Genomic DNA, 17,223 nt, shown 5'->3' with positions numbered 1-17,223 from the left:
GAGCAAAGGGGATTATCGGTTAGAGATTATTCTAACCACTTCCTTAACCTCTCCATGTATGTGGATGGAGTATTCGACAATGCCAAGCTAAATAAGTATATATTTGGGCTTGAATCTTCTCTATCGTTGGAAGTGGGAGCTATGAAACCATCCTCTTTACAAGATGCCATACAATTGGCTGAAAGGTATGGTCAAAAATACAAGAGTTTTCAACAAAGAATAGGGCAACATTTTCAGTCAAACCAATCCACTAGAACAGCTACAAATTATGGGTAGTCAAAGATTTAATTTCAGCAAGGAGGGAAGCCAACAAATACCTACAGCAAGATCCCTCCATTCCCTACTGTTTATGGACCAAAACAGAGTAGTAAATTCACATTTAATGCTGAAAACAGATCAAATGGAAAGGACTAAAATTAGTGGCAAAAACTCAGCTCCTATGCAAGGAAAGCATGTGTCTAATGACAAGTTGAAGGACGTGTATGCAAAAGGTCTATGCTTCAAATGTGGGGAGAAATGGTCTCTTGATCACGAGACAAAATGCAAAGCCAAGAATATCAAAGTGAGCATGATCTTTGAAGAAGAATCGGATGTTGAGGGAAATGAAGGCAATCTATCTCAGCTTGATTGCTTACCCACTCTTGAGGAGAGGCATGACCATGATGAGGATTGCCATGAAGAATTCTATGACCCTATGGATGGTTTTCCATTCGATCTGGGTGGTTACTTTATGGATGATGCTTTGAAAAATTTGGATTCATTGAAACTTTGTTCCATCTCATGTGATGCTTGGAATGGTTCCAAAGGGGACAATACATTACGCCTTAAAGGCTACATTAGTGGAAAAATTGCTCATATTCTTATTGATACCGGGAGTACACATAGCTTTGTTAATACACGGTCTCTTGATGGGCTGAAGTTGTATACACAAGAAATGCCTTCATCACTAAGAATCCAAGTGGCAAATGGAGCTTATGAGAGCAGTAATCAGATTTGTTCCAATGTTCCCATCACTTTTTCATCATCTTGTATCACTTCGTGAATCTTATTGCCTTGGAGATGGGTCCCATTGATGTCATACTTTGCTGCAATTGGCTAAAAAGTATTGGCGGGTTTACCATGGATTTGAATAGGCTACAAATGGAATTTCAATGGCATGGACAGCAAGTTACTCTTCAAGGGATTGAGAAGAAGAGAGGTGATCAGCACCAAGAAGATTAAGAGAGATTAATGCAAAGGCATGTATGTTTACCCTTCTCTTGTCAAAGATTGATGAGGATCATCCCTCTTCTAATTAGCCCTCTACTCCTTCAAAAGATATGGATCCTTGTCTTTGTAAATTGTTGGAAGAGTATGATGATTTATTTCAACCACCTACCTCTCTTCCTCCAAAGCGTGAAGTGGATCACCCCATCGACTTGCTTCCAAATACCAAGCCTATCAATAAACCTCCATATTGCCTTTCAAAGGTGGAAAGAGAAGAAGTTGAGTGCCAAGTAAAGGAGCTACTTGAAATGGGTCTTATACAACCAAGTCAATCTCCCTTTGCTTCTCCCGTTCTTCTAGTCAAGAAAAGAAGGATGGTTCAGTCTACATGTGCATAGATTATCGGGATTTGAACAAGGCCTCTATCAAAAATAGGTATCCAATACCAAGGATTGATGATCTTTTGGATGAATTGAAGGATGCCAAGGTATTTTCAAAGATCAATTTGCGATTGGGATACCATCAAATATGCATGAAGGAGGGGGATGAATACAAGACTGTATTTAGGACCGAGAGTGGATTGTATCATTTTATGGTTATGCCCTTTGATCTTTCAAATGCTCCAGCCACATTCCAAGATTTAATGAACAAGATACTTTAGCCACTTTTGTTCAAGATAGTTTTGGTGTTCTTTGACGACTTATTGATATATAGTAGAGACAAAGAGGAGCATTTACAACATGTTAGAGAAGTTTTTGACATATTGAGGAGTCACAAGTTGTTTGCTAAAGCAACCAAATGTACATTCATGACCAAATAAGTAGAATACTTTGGACATATTGTTGGAGAAAATGGCATCAAGGTTGACCCAAAAAAGGTCCAATGTGTGAAAGATTGGCCTACTCCAACAAATACCACTTCATTGAGGGGTTTTCTTGGTTTATCTTCTTTTTACCAAAGATTTATCAAGAATTATGCTCATGTAGTTGCACCATTAATGGATACGTTAAAGAAAGAAGCCTTCTTTTGGGATGAAGTAGCCAACAAAAGCTTCAATGAGCTGAATCAACTCCTCATTTCAGCACCCATATTGGTTTGTCCCGACTTTTCTATGCGGATGCTAGTGGGAGAGGATTGGGGGCTATTTTAGCCCAAGAACATGGTATCATTGCATATGAGAGCAGAAAATTTAATGAAAAAGAGAGACAAATGCATGTATATGAGCAAGAGATGCTAGCTATACTACATGCAGTCAAAAAATGGCATCATTACCTCTATGGAAGTCACTTTAAAGTGAAAAGTGGCAATAGGGTGTTGAAGTACTTCCTCTCACAGCCTAACTTGTCTCCCAAGCAAAGAAGATGGTTGGCAACTTTTCAATCATATGATTTTGAGATAGCATACACGGCTGGAAAAGACAATGTAGTGGCAGACGCACTCTCTAGGATGTGGGCATGTAATGTATCTACCATCTCCACTATATATAAAGATTGGATAAATGATATACAAGAGGAATACATGATGGAGGAGCATGCTGCCACAATAATGCAAAAATTACAGCAAGCAATAAATGAAGAATATCCAAACTTCAAATGGCATAATGGACTTTTATGGTACAAAGAAAATGTCTATTTGATCCCTCAAAGCAGTTTTAAGCTGAAAGTGCTTCAAGAGATGCCTTCTTCACCCTTGGCTGGCCATCTTGGTCTCTTTAAGACTTTTGACAAAGTGCACAAGAGTTTCTATTGGAAAGGCTTATGGCGGGATGTGAAGGAGTATGTTTCTCATTGCTTGGAATGTCAACAAAATAAAGATTATTCTTTATTACAAGTCGATCTCCTTCAACCTTTGCCTATCCCACAAGGAAAATGGACTGACATTTTAATGGACTTCATTACGAGCCTTCCTACCACAAGGCATGGTTGGAATAACATTTTTGTCGTGGTGGATAGACTCACCAAATCAGCCCATTTTATTCCAACCAAGACACAATTTTCAGCAAAGCAAGTAGCCGGTCAATTCATGGAAGGAGTGTTCAAGTTACATGGTATGCTTTTGAGGATAGTGTCGCATAGAGAAACTAGATTCATGGGAAATTTTTGGAAGGGTTTATTTACTTCCACGGGCACTACTCTTACCCTTAGTACAGCTTACCACCCTCAAACCGATGGTCAAACTGAAAGGGTTAATCGATGGGTAGAAATGTACTTAAGGAATTTTTGTCATAACACGCAATTATCTTGGGATGATTGGTTGCATCTTGCTGAATTTTGCTACAATAACACATATCATATGAGCATTGGGATGGCTCCTTTTGAAGCACTTTATGGATACAAGGTTCAAATTCCTTCAGCCATGTTTCATGAAGACATGAATCCACAAGCGAAGGATGAGTTAGAATGAATGGAGATGCTTATGAAGCAATGTAAAGAAAACATACGAAAGGCGCAAGATGTCATGAAGTCCTATGCTAATGATAGGCGGAGGCACATGGAGCTTGATGTTGGAGATTGGGTCTTCCTGAAGGTGCCCAAGACTCGTTATGCATCCCTTAAGCATGGAAATAACAAGTTAGCTCACGGATTTTATGGCCCATATTTGGTGTTGGAAAAGATTGGAGAGCTTGCAAATAAGCTCCAATTACCCTCATCTACTCGCATACATGATGTTTTTCATGTATCACAATTGAAGAAGTATATTGGGCAGGATTTATAAGTTCTTGAAGAGCTTCCACCACTTGATGAAGATGGACTGATTGTCTATGAACCTGAAAAGATTATTGGGAAGCGTGAAAAGATTCTTAGGAACTGAACTCTCACTGAATTCCTGATCAAATGGAAGGGGCTACCTACAAAAGAGTCCACTTGGCAACCTTTTTCTTATTTGGATGCTTTTCCATGGCTTTTGCAAGATGAATGATCATAATCTGTGCAGAGATAACTTGTTGTTTTAAAATATTATTATTGATTAAATTGCCTTAATGACACCAAAAAGTGATCTTGATGGTATGGGATGATGCCTTAGGGTGTGTATTTCATTTCTACTCTTCAAATACTGAATTTGGACACTCCAGTCAAAAGTTATGGCAAATCTACTAACGCAACCCTGTTTGGACAGCAAGCAGTCAATTCATTGCTTTAGGTTCATTATACTATTTCTTCACACAAAGTGCTTCCACATGCTTGTGGATCTTCATCGACATAATTTGCTTCATTATAAACTTGCCTACTACTCAATATCTTCAGTTTTGAGGACAAAACATCTCTAGGAGGGGATGATTTGTAATGAAGCAAATTATCAACATGAGAGTTAAAGCCTATTCCAAGTATAAAACTTTGTAAATACTTGAGCCTAGAGAAAGAGGACTTAGGTTTTACTATAAAAGGCAAGAAGTGCTAATGTAGCATCATTCTTTGGCATTAGCAAAAATTTCATCTCTCTTGTCTTTCACATTTTCTTGTACTTGGATGACATTCCATGGCTACATTGTGCTATGGTAATGGAAGTTGTTCCATGGCATGGCCATGCTGGAATCTCAGTTTAGTTCATTTCTTGTCATGTGTACCTTAGAGTATTTTTTATTTTCTTTTTCATTTCAATTGTTAGATTAGTCCTTGTTTACAGACTTACTTCTGAGTTGTAAAGAGAGTACTCTTCTTTTGGGAGCCTTTGCCCATCTGCACATTAATGAAGTTTGTGTTCTCTCATTGTGGGCATAATTATATTGATTAAGTTCTAAATTAGTACTTAGGTCCTATCTTGATTCATCCTACTATCACAACTTGTTTAGGATGGATATTATTAGCCCTTGGCTATCCACCGATGTTTCATCTAAACTGTTATCTTTCTTTTCAAGTGGGTATGATATTCATATACCCTACATGTGACTTGTTCATGGCTTAGCAACGGAAGGATTGCTATCAAATCCTAAACTTGGCACATACAAATGCAGCTAATTTTTATATATAATAAATTTTACAAAGAAGTGCATGCATATCCTGTTCTACATACCCTTTTACCATCACATCATCCAAATAAAGGCATAGTGAGATATGTTATGTAATCCTATAATACTTGATTCATTGCATTCATCATGTAAGCAACAAAATTTGTTGTTCCTTGTGATAAAATGCATATCCACACTAATTCCAATGGTATATTCATAGTGGTGAGATTCTTGATTTCTATTGCCAACTCAAATTCATCATAACTAGAACATAATTTAGCCAAAGGATATCTAGCTCTCCTGACAAAAGCCTCTTGCTACAAATTCATCCACAGTAGGACCTACTCCTACATTTTTTATGTATCCTAAATGAATGTCAATGTCCCATTTTTCTTTGGCATTATAAATTACCTATTTTAGTAAGGAGATGAAGAACGCTCTCCCATCTTAATCTTTTCATTCAATAAATCAATTAGCTTGGATAGATGAGCCATTGGCAATGGACTTGACTATGAGTTCCAAGATACATGCACAATAGTGAAGTTATCCATAGATGCAATAATACCTAGATCCATGCAACCAATCTCATGTGGCTAAAATGCAAAAGCTCTACCCATATCTAGACAACATATTCCATAACATATTGCTTCTCTATGGGTGAAAGAAAGTCATGACATTCAGTCTTTAGCTCCTTTAGAGACTTTGTAGTAAGGTGATGCCCAATCTTTTTTGAGTCACTCAAATTTGATTCACAAAAAGCCACTTCAATCATCTCCTCACTATTTGGAGGCAATGGTAATGCAAAAGATTTAACATTTTTATCCACCATCTTATACTTCATCTCAACCTTTACTTTGACCCTTTTATTTGAGCAAATAAATTCTTGCTTCACAAACTCCATTATCACATGGTACATATCCAAGGAACATACATGTACCATATTATTTTCAAGTTTCAACTTATATTTTAACATAACTAAAAGTCTAGCCATTGTATCAATATAACACAACCCATCATACATTCCTAATATGCATTCTTTATCTTCCAATAATCCATGCCCCTTTATGTTTTCCCATTTCATGAGAAATACTCTTTTGTAGCCCTATTCATTCTTTTAACCCTTTGAAATCATACAATACTTCCTCTTGAAAATCCAACAAAACCTATAGGAAAAGCACCTGAACTTACAAAATGCGGTGAGAGCCTTTTCCATCTTACACCATTGTAGTCTTCCTTTATAATGGTACCTCCTAAAGATACATTGCTTCATAAGAATCTCTAAACTCTTTCATATTAGGAGGCAAACTTGTACATCCATAGGGGCATATCCTTCTCATGATCATCGCTCTCAAGAATTCACAATACATGTACATTGACTTCTTAGCCCGACCTACCCCAATAGTCTATTTTGAATCGTGTTGTGCATATATGTATACATGCTCCAATTTAGCTCTAAGCTAGGGTTGCTAGTGTATTGTGCCATTATATGCACTACAAAGGGTCTTAAATATAGAGAAATACCCCCTGCATTCATGTTTCACCACTTCCATGCCAATTTCTCTCTTTGGCCATCTCTTACACAGAGAGATTAGAGAAGGAACCTTATCTTAGTTTGAATATAGGGATCTCCTTAACACATTCTTTGCATGTTGCCTCATCTTCTTCATAGAGCTTGTTTATTGATCACAATGTAGATATTCGCAAACATCTCACTGTTGCTCCCAAATCTAGCCCCTCGTACACAAGATCTAGCAAGTCTATGACATGATGCATGGTGTATGGGCAGCAATCCGTCTTTTTTGAACATACATTTCTTTGAGAAGCCTTGAAGGGTTTCTACCATGGCTTTGAAATGTAGTCATTTCTTTCAAAAGCCTTGAAAGGTTTCTACCATGTCTTTGCAATGGATTCCTTAATCTCCTCAAGTTACTCTAAACCTTGTTGCATGTCCACCATTTTATCCTTATTCTTTCCCATGCTAAATACCCTTTCAACTATGCTACATATGGCATACATGGTGGGTATCATTACATGATATGCATCAACCATAGATCGCCACCACTTATCTTTATTCACACAATTGGAACTCAACTTAATAGACTTGTCCCTCGCTCACACACTTTTCTCAACCTCCCAATCATACATATCCATGCATGAAAACATCTATATCACAATAGTCTTATTTTGAAGTAAGGAATCTAATGTGCAATAGGAAGCTTTAGCATGCATCACATGCAAGCCCAATAAATGTCAACTTGACCTCTGTTGAGGACAAACTTGATAACTTTCCTACAATTATCAATAATGTACTCTTCTTTTTCATACCAAACTTTCAACATAAATTAATTGATAGGTATTGCAACCACTATATGTAATCTATGGATAGTGCTCTTGTGAAATTGTGGTCATATTTTTTCCATCCTTTGCATTGCCCATAGCCACTTGCACCACATGGTGAGGCCCTACTTGCTCAACGGATTTGCATAAGATCTCTATAATGTACTTGCTTGATTTGATATTCCTTGTTGTATCTATGGCTTTTAAAAACAACTCCCCCTTTTTTTGAAAACAACATATAAAATACTTTGTCCCAATGTCTCTCAAGAATCGACTAACAAACAATCAAGGATTACCTCTTGATCACACTGGAATAAGTAACCCAACCTTTTCTATCACATGCTTTGGTTCTTTATTTAAAGTATCTCTTTGAAAATAACAAAACTTGGCTCATCAAAGGATTGTCAGAAGCATCCGGTCTCAATGCATGGGATATTCTCAATTTTTTGTCTCAAAAGAGAGTTCGTCACCCAAAAAAGGGATGCACTCCCCAAGAGATGGAGCGAACAACTAGAAAAGCAATAAATACATCAATATCCTCTACTTATAGAGGTGTTTTTACATGTATAGAAAGCCAACAAGCTTACCCCAATGTCCCCTTTAGAATATGGGAAATACCTTGCAAGTTGACTAGCATAGCTAGTTTGAGTTGCTTAATGTCAATTTTAACGTTATTAATGTAAAATCTCAAAGCTAGCAATGCATTATTATGACAACAAAAAATTATAATCAGTCATGGATGCAATCCCTACATCCATGCCAATTATATATTTTTCAAAAACAAGTTATAATAAATTATATAAATGGAAGCTAGTTGACACATTTTCAAATGCTACAATGCAAGGCTTAAGACTTAACATGATTCTGGCTTTATGATTGAGTATATATTTGCATTGCTCATGTATTTTACATATCATTGTGGTGAGAAATGAGTCTTTGTCAAGTAACTGTAAATCCACATCAACTAGATGTGTGACATAAGCTTGATACATTGCATAAAACCAAAGGAACAATGAATTTGTTTAGCGCAACATATAAATATGGTGTAATGCATAGTGAAAAGAAGAGAACTTTGTCAATGGAACTTTGTCAAACCACTAAAAAGGAAAAAGACATTCATGGACCTCTTCAAGTGTATTGTGTTGATTTCAAGTTTATTTTTTCGTGATGCAACCAATAATATTAATGTAATTTAGGAAAAATATGTACAACACAAGAAGCCTCCCTCAAAGAGATCTTTTGGAGTATGTTAGCTATTTTCAATTTAGCTTTCCAACCATCAACCTATCACCATAACCAACTAAAACATATCTACGCAAACATGAAAATAGATTTTTCTTTGCCCTTGTAAAAGGGGAATATAGGTTGAGCATGCGATAATATAGGTGTGACTTCTGGGAAATTTGACGGACTTCGTCTAATTTTAGGAACAAGGGGGAGTAACTCTATAACATGGCCACATCATCTACCAAATACCAATTATGGCCAAGAGTGGCACATTCAAGTGACATGACACATGGCAACCAAGAGCACATGCAAGACTCGTTGAGCAAGAGCCAATGCATAGAGGAGATGATTGGTGCACAGGATGCAACCGCGCTAGACTACAAACAAGCTCTCCGATTCCATGACCTCAATATGGCTAAGATTGAGAAGGTGCTGAAGAGTGACCAACAAAGACACAACAAAGCATGCAAGCCCAATTCCCAAGAGCGCTTGTCGATGCACAAAGCCTCCATTTCTCTCACCTTTGATCATGTTTACCACTGATATACTACTCTTTTGGCTACTAGGGTGTATCTGTAGTTCATGAGGAGGCTGCATGTCAAGGTAGGGACTTCATCACGTAGTTTGATGATACTTATCAAGGTAAAGCTTCTTTGGTTGAGTATAAGTTGTCAAAAAGGGCTTCTATCTTGCTCTCCTCATCAACTCTAAGGCCTGGCATCAATGGTGGCTTTAGAGGGAACCTAGTAACACACTCTCCCTTGGTCCTCGTCTTTCTCAACTAATGGTGTCCTTGCACATGAGTGCCTTGAACCTACAAACATAGCTCCCTAGTTCATGGAGGAGGCTCCAAACATTGTTATTACATTGGGCAAAGTGCGTTACTCACCATCCCAAGTCAGTGCTTGGGGGGCTTCTTAAGCCAACATGTTGTTGAGCATGCATTCTATGGGGCATAAGGAATGAACCCCCTGAATTTCTACAACTCAAGGATCTAAGCAGCTTGGAAATTATCCTCAATGTCAAGTTTGCCACCTTCTCAGATGGGTGCTATCTCGACAAGGCTAACATGCATTTTGTATGCAACTACCCCTCAAAATCTAGCTCGAACCATGCAAAACAAGTTAATGGCAATCCACAAAGTTCTACAATTGCTGGTGAGGAGGCATGGAAAGGAGATAGGCAAGAAAGTGGAGTATAACAAAAGAAGGAGGTGTAGAATCACAATCAAGCAATTAAGAAGGGGGATGGGAAGCCTAATTAAAAAAGCCTAAGAGCAATAACATCAAAGGGAGGGGCCCAATAGGGGAAAGTATCCATTGTGCAAGTTGAGAGGCAAAAGGCATATCGTAATAAGGAAAACATTGATCTTATAACCTTCATAGACAAGGAGAGTGCCAAAAAGCACAAGAGGAAACCTTCCCTCAAGCACCTCGCAAGGACATTGGCGGCAGATCAGAATTTTTATGCCCCAATCAAAGACCATGAGATGTTGGCTTAATCAAATACACAATACTGTGAAGACAAGGTAGTCTGCTAAGATGAAGTTTTATTCATGGTGTTAGGTGTTTGTCTTCTGACTTAAGAAAGCAGGTGATATATGTCCTAGTTAGGAGGTGTAAGCCACATCTACTAGCCTTGCAGGAGATCAAGCTTGGGGAAGAGGCTTGTAGAGCCTTTGTGGTCCCAAGCTATATTGCATATTTTGATGTGGTAGCCAAAGGAAGAGGAGGCACTATGCTTTTGGTCAAAGAGGATCTTAAGCTGTCTTTGAAGTTTATAGCTTGGGACAGCTCTGCCTTACGAGTCACAGTTAGGATTTATCAGGAAGACTTTGTAGCATGCTCAGTTCATGCAATGAATTGTTCAAACCAAAGAGCAAAACAATGGCATTACTTGGTGTAGTGGAAAAAACGATACAATGCCTTAGTTGGGGGAGATTCGAACATGACAAATAGGGACAAGGATAGATCACATGACACTAATACAATTATTATTGAGGAAAGGGAAGCCTAAAAGCACTTGGTAATAACTACATGTGAGATGGAGGATGTTGCCCTTCTAGTCACAACAAATTAGAAGCCCGAGTTTACTTGGCACAACAAGCATGTTGGCACTTCTTGGAGGGATGGGAGATTGGATAGATTTCACGCCACAGAAGGAGCATGGTGCTTACACAGAAAGTCTAAATATGCGGTTTTTTGAGGGTGTTACTATATCAAATCACACTCCAATATTGACGACCTTCAACGTCATATTGTTGGTGGCTGGTAATAGTGGTGGCCCACCCCCTTTCAGCCTAAATGTGGCAGCATTGAAGGATAAAAGGTTTGCTCAAAAACTAGTAATCACTTGGTAGAGGGCAAGGGACCCTTGTGTATCCCTAAAGTTCATGTGCTTGATGTGCCATGAAGATGTGGTAGGAGTGGCTAAAATCTATGGGAAAAGGCGAGCCAAAGACTGAAGACAACTCAAGGAGCCAGTAGCTAGAGCTTGGGCTTCTCTATTAGATGTCTTGATGGATCACCCTCAAGACGAGATTACCCAAGACTACCTTCAAGAAGTGGAAATGTTCATGAAAGCCTAGGAGGATTATGAGGCTAATGCTACCAAGGTGCAACTAAAAGGATAGTGGGAGGTACTAGGTGATGGACCCAACGAGTTCTATTTTTCCAAGCTTCACACCAAGAAAAATAAGGAAACTATTATCTCTATCGATGACAAGAGTGGGCACATTGTGCAAGAAGAGAACCACATAATCAACATTTTCAAAGCACACCTTGCCTCCGTAGTAGGCACAAAGCCACCAAGCATGCCAAACTATGAGTAGAAGATATAGGCTTTCCTAGATGATTCGATTGTAAGAGTTTATACTAACCAAGCTTTGCTTCTTGATAGGCCGTTTACGATGGAAGAGACCACAAAGGTAGTTAGGTATTTTTGGAGACCATTCTAGAATAGATGAAAACACATCGAGGCTTATAGTATTGGTCAATGGTTCGATGTTGAAATTCATTTTCATAAGAGGAATCTTGCTACCCATAACCAATTAGGGAAAGATAAATCAGAAGGATAGGTATCACAACTATGTCACGAGGTGCTAGCAATCATGAGAGCGATGAGATCAAAGTTTGGATATTCAAACTTTTTTGTAAGAAACTAAGTAAGAAAGCCTAAGCCTTGCTACATCACATAGATGATGTTGTAATATTTTACACATTTTCTCTTCATACAACTACTGTGTTACAAAAAAAAAGGTTGAGCATGTCGTCTAGTGAGCATGATCTCGATAAAAGTGCACTCTATAAAAACCAATTTTATTGTTATCCATTTGACTCTTTCATCTCATGGCATCATAGAAATCCATCCGAGATTGTTCTCAACATAGTTGAAAATCTTGTCACCAAGCTTCATAGAACCAAAGGATGTTGAGAATTAAATTGGGATCTATGTGATGGGATGCCATGAGAGAAAAAGAGAGACATGCACAAACGTGCACTTTTTAACTAATTCAATGCAACTAATAGGAAAAGTTGCATTACTCCTGTCAAGATTGTGGGAGAGAAGGAAGGAGTCTCACTTGTAGCTTTCTCACTTGCACAATGGGGGAATACACACACAGGTGGAGGCTGAAAACAGTTTTCCTCTTCTTAGTTGTGTAAGCCAAAAAGAACTCTAGTACAAAGAAATAGAAGAACCCTATATATGGGTCTCAAACCAAACTCAACTAACTAAGGTGGCATACTAACTGAGCCACGAACTAGAGTAGATAAGTATAGCTGTCATCTAGCTATTATTCATGGGCGGTGTACCAACCACATCTGCAGCTAACAAGCCGGTGACATAAATGCACAACGGTCACCCTGGCATATCACGAGTGGAGCTCGATATCTCAACACTCCCCCTCCAGCTCAATCCCAATTCCTGCACACCAAGTAGGTCTCTAAACTTGCGCAGCTTCTCTGCGCCCAATGCCTTCGTGAATATGTCAACTACCTGATCCTCTGTGCTGACATAAACTAGATCAATAAGACCTAGTAAAACCCTCTCCCGCACATAGCGATAATGCACCTCAATGTGCTTTGTTCTAGCATGATAGACTGGGTTATTTGCCAAGTGTATACTGCTCATGTTGTCACAATAAATGACAACTGGTCCATCTGTAGGTTGATGCATATCATAAAGTAGCTTATGCAACCAAGCTACCTCAAATGCAGCCATTGTTGCACCCCTGTACTCAGCCTCTGTGCTCGACAGGGCAACTGTAGACTGTTTCTTGCTGCTCCAAGTGACTGCAACACTCCCAAAAGAGAACACATATCCATTGGTAGATCCTCTATCAGAAATACTACCAGCCCAATCAACATCAGTGTATCCATGCAATTGTATCTGAACCCCAGTCTCATAAAATAGTCCATACTGCAATGTGGACTTCACATACCTGAGTATGCGTCTAGCCGCATCCAAATCCGGTTTCCTTGGAGCCTACATAAACTAACTTACCAATCCAACAGCATAGCTCAAATCTGCCCTGGTAATAGTCATATAAATCAAACTTCCTACTATGCGTCTATACATAGTAGGGTCTTCGAGAAGCTCACATGTATCTGCACTCAGCTTCACATTTTGCTCCAAAGGAACTGAAATAGGCTTACAGCCTGTCATCCCATATTTGGACAGCATGTTCAATCCATACTGCCTCTGCAGGAGCTGTATCCCACTTGGTGATCTAATCACCTCAATGCCCAAGAAATAATGTAGCTCTCCCAAATCCTTCATCTCAAACTTCTGCTTCAATAGCATTTTCACATGAAGGATATCTTCATCACTATCACCTGTGATAATCAAATCATCAACATAAATAACAAGTAGCATAATATCTTGCTCTGTTTTTCTCACATAAAGTGAGAAATCTGCCTTGGAAATTTGAAAGCCAATAGTGACAACATACTATCCTATCTTGTCAGACCATGCTCTAGGTGCTTGCTTCAAGTCATACAAGGCTTTCTTCAACTTGCAAACAAACTCAGGATGAACAGCATGCACATAACCTGGTGGCTGCTCCATATAGACCTCTTCTTGCAAATCACCATGCAAGAAGGCATTCTTTACATCCATCTGATATAAAGACCATCCCTTTGATGCAGCCATAGCAATGATGCTCTTACGGTTGCCATCCTTGCAACCGAACTGAATGTTTCTTCATAATCAATGCCATATATTTGTGCATACCCCTTGAGTACTAATCTTGCCGTGTATCTGTTCACAGAACCATCTGCATTGTGCTTCACCTTATAAACCCACTTACAACCAATTGCATTCTTATCTTTAGGCAAAGGTACAAATTCCCATGTAGCATTTGCTTCCAAGGCATCCATTTCTTCATCCATGGCTTTCTCCCATTTTTCTTTTCCCATGGATTGCTCAAAAGAAGTGGGTTCTAGTTCCTGTATCACTTTGACTATATAGGCATAGTGAATGGCTGTAAATCTATCATATTTCAGTCTATCCACAGGATACCTAGCTCTGCTAGACCTACGCAAAGTAGGCTCACTTCCACGTGCTCTCAAAACATCCCTGGTTTTCCTTACTCCAGGTGTAATAATAGAAGGAATACCCAACTCATCATCAATTCTCTGTTCTGAGCCACTGGATTCACCATCCACATAAGAGTGACCTGCATTCACATCAAACTGATCTACCTTCTCTTTTCCTTTTCGTGATATCTGCATACTACTATCTGCATTGCTTTGAGGAGATTCTCTTGATCTCAATCTGTCTGTCCATGGCAAAGAATGTGAACCACTGCTAAAGGACACTCTAGGTCCACTAATATCTTGTGACTGCTGCTGTGAATTCTGTGCAGCATTACCATTTTGTGCATCTACATTATCAATCACATTTACTGGTTTATACCAGCTACTCATCTCATCAAAAACAACATCTCTGCTCACTGTAAACTTACGAGTAGAAGGGTTATAGCATCTATACCCTTTCTGCTTGCAGAGAGTAACCAATAAAGATGCACTTCTTAGCTTTTGGATCCAACTTGGATCTCAACTCATCTGGCACATGAATATAGGCAATGTAACCAAAAATTTTCAAATGAGAAATATCTAGTTTCCTACCAGTATGCCTCTCCTCTGGAGTCATGCCATGTATTACTGCAGTGGGAGTCCTGTTCATTATGTAGACTGCTATAGCAACTGCCTCAGCCCAGTAAAAATCTGGCAGGTCTTTTTCATCGAGCATGGCACAAGATATCTCTCCAATATGCCTATTTTTTCTTTCTGCAATTCCATTTTGCTGTGGGGTATGACTACATGAATATTGCTACATTATGCCATGCTCCTGCAAGAACCTTGCAAACTCATTTGAGACGTACTCTCCCCCTCCATCTGACCTTAGGCATTTTATTTGCAGGCATGTTTCTTTTTCAACCATAGCTTTAAGAGTTTTGAAATGCCCAAAAACTTCACTTTTCTTTTTCATAAAATACACTCAAACTTTTCTGCTATAGTCATCAATAAAAGTGACAAAATAATGACAGCCTCCAATAGATGCAGCTTTAGTAGTCCACACATCAGAGTGGATTAATTCCAATGGCTTCTTACTCTCTTGAATATGTCTAGGAAATGGTTTCCTTGCCTGTTTTCCAAATTGATAGGCTTCACATACCTTATGCATTTCTGCAACCTTGAATTTAAGCAATCCTGCAATGATATTTTGGGCTTGCATTGATTTAAGTCGATGTACATTAACATGACCAATGCGTTTATGCCAGATATCAATATCTGCAACTACACCGATCCCATGTGCAAACATTGCTGCACTCAATTCAGGCATGTCTACATCCAACGTAAACATTATGCCCTTCTTTTTTCCTTTTGCTATCAAGCGACCTTTATTTTTCATATCCTCAACAAAGCATCCATGAGGATTAAATCTGACCTGCAAGCCCTGCTCAACCATTTGACCAACAGAAACCAGGTTCTTGGTGATATTCGGGATATGAAATACATCCGACAGGTATTTCTTTTTCCCATCCTGCATAGACAAAGGAATTTTTCCAATCTCCAGAATAGGATGTGCAGCATCACCAGTCTCCACAAATCCTGGTTTTTCCATTTTCCTTGCATCCTGCATCCATTCTGCATGACCTGTCATGTGGTTTGATGCACCTGAGTCAACATACCACACATCATTGCTTTCTTCTGCACTTGTCACAGAATTGGTCATGTGCTGCACCATAAACAAATGCTGATTTCTGTCATCACCCTGTCTACTAGAAGATGCATAATTCCCTTGCTGCAATTTTCCATTCATGATGTCATTCTACTTTTTATAGCAGTCTTTAGCCATATGATCCATTTTACCACAGTAGTAGCATTCAACATTGCTGTTTGCATTTTGCTCTCTTTGCCATCCACCACGACCTCTTTGGCTCCCCCTGCCTCTAGAGTTACCATGTCCTCCTCCATAGGACTCGTTTTCTTGAGTTTGTTGCATATTCTGATTTCTACCACGGCCTCCAGATCGGCCTCCTCTACCTCTGCCTCTACCTCTTCCAGCATTTGAGTAGAAGACAGCTTCTTTTGAAGTTCCTCCTGAAGAAGATGCACCACTATTTCTTTGCTCCTTAGAAATTAGAAGAGCAATCAACTCCTCAAAATCAGGAAATCTTTCACGGACGGAAATGGATGTTCGGAACTGTGCATAATCCTTTCCTAGACCATTCAAGGTCACAGAAACTAAATCATCATCTTCCACTGGCGACCCAATGGAAGCAAGTGCATCTGCAATCTTCTTCACCTTCATGTGGTAGTCATTGATGCTCATACTTTCTCTTTGCACATTGTGCAACTCTTGCTTGAGCTGCATTTTCCTGGCTTGTGTATTTGTGCTATACATTTTTGACAAAGTATCCCATGCCTCCTTTGGCGTACTTGCATCCTGAATATGCACAATCATAGAGTCCGAAATACTGATAGACAGCCAGTACATAACTTTTCTGGCTCTCTCATGCCATCCTTTAAATGATTGCATTTGCTGTTGATTGGGAACATCAGGAAGAACTGGTTTTTCTTCATTTCCTGCAACAAATTCCCAATATCCTTTTCCCATAAGGAAATTCGTCATTCTAAACTTCCATGCTTGGAAGTTGTTCTTATCAAGCTTTTCAATGACAATCTGTGAAAGAGAATTAGATGCCATTATAGAACACTACAAGAAATTCTGTCACTGCAAAAAACACAGCTTCAGCCTCACAAGGGCAAATCTGCAAAACTAACAAAAGTGGTATTTGACCACACAGTCACTTCCTAGTGACGATTTTGCATTAACAGGTAACAAGGATGATTCTGTAACTCCCAATGTCTCTGCGCACAAGCATACGATGTAATTTCTACGGTAACTTTTCACCGACCTGTAGAACAGTGGTTGCACATCAAAAAACAAGGCCTTTTCCTAAGTGCGTGTGGAAAACTTCCGCCTCCAAAACAGGCCTC

The sequence above is a fragment of the Lygodium microphyllum genome, chromosome 25 (genome assembly GCF_053477565.2).
Source record: "Lygodium microphyllum isolate KBCC chromosome 25, Lygodium_microphyllum_v1.1.10, whole genome shotgun sequence".
Lineage (NCBI taxonomy): Eukaryota > Viridiplantae > Streptophyta > Polypodiopsida > Schizaeales > Lygodiaceae > Lygodium > Lygodium microphyllum.
Note: the sequence above shows the minus strand (reverse complement) of the source record.